The 578-nt window shown below is 43.9% G+C and overlaps 1 long non-coding RNA gene across 2 annotated transcripts in view; it reads right to left on the bottom strand.

Annotated features, from left to right (window-relative positions):
• LOC144235125 (uncharacterized) overlaps positions 1 to 578 on the bottom strand; it is a 146,360-nt gene that overhangs the window by 47,962 nt on the left and 97,820 nt on the right. The gene's annotated exons all lie outside the window — the stretch shown is intronic.

The raw sequence follows: 578 nt of genomic DNA, 5'->3' as shown, positions 1-578 counted from the left end.
TTTATTTCTGAGAGAGAGAGAGAGAGACAGTGTGGGCAGGGGAGGGTCTGAGAGAGAGGGAGAAACAGACTCTGAAGACAGGCTCCAGGCTCTGAGCTAGCTGTCAGCACACCGCCCAACGTGGGGCTTGAACCCACGAACCGTGAGATCATGACCTAAGCTGAAGTCAGATGCTCAGCCGACTCAGCCACCCAGGGGCCCTAATATTTTAACATTTTAATCAGTAGTACTAACTCCACATTCAGGTGACCAGCACATCAAGTGGCCAAGTTGGAGAGGAAAAGGATCTAGAGATAGTTTATACTTCTCGGTCAAGAGACCTAAGACTTAACAGCATGCCTTTCTCCTACTTCATAATGTCCCAGCTACAGTTCGCCCTTCTTATAGATGGATTCCTTTAATTTCTTGAGATCTTAGATTGTTACTGTGTGTTAGTAATAAGATTTCTGCTTCAATGTGTTAAATCCAGCAAGGACTACTGAAGTTAACTTAGCCCATTGACAGGTGTTATGTATTTAAAGTGAGGACCCAAGATCCACAAGTAAAGAAAAACCTAGAAATCTATCTCCTTGTTGAAA

Source organism: Crocuta crocuta, unplaced genomic scaffold, assembly GCF_008692635.1.
Source record: "Crocuta crocuta isolate KB4526 unplaced genomic scaffold, BGI_CrCroc_1.0 scaffold467, whole genome shotgun sequence".
NCBI lineage: Eukaryota > Metazoa > Chordata > Mammalia > Carnivora > Hyaenidae > Crocuta > Crocuta crocuta.
Note: the sequence above shows the minus strand (reverse complement) of the source record. Positions and strands in the feature narration are given on the sequence as shown.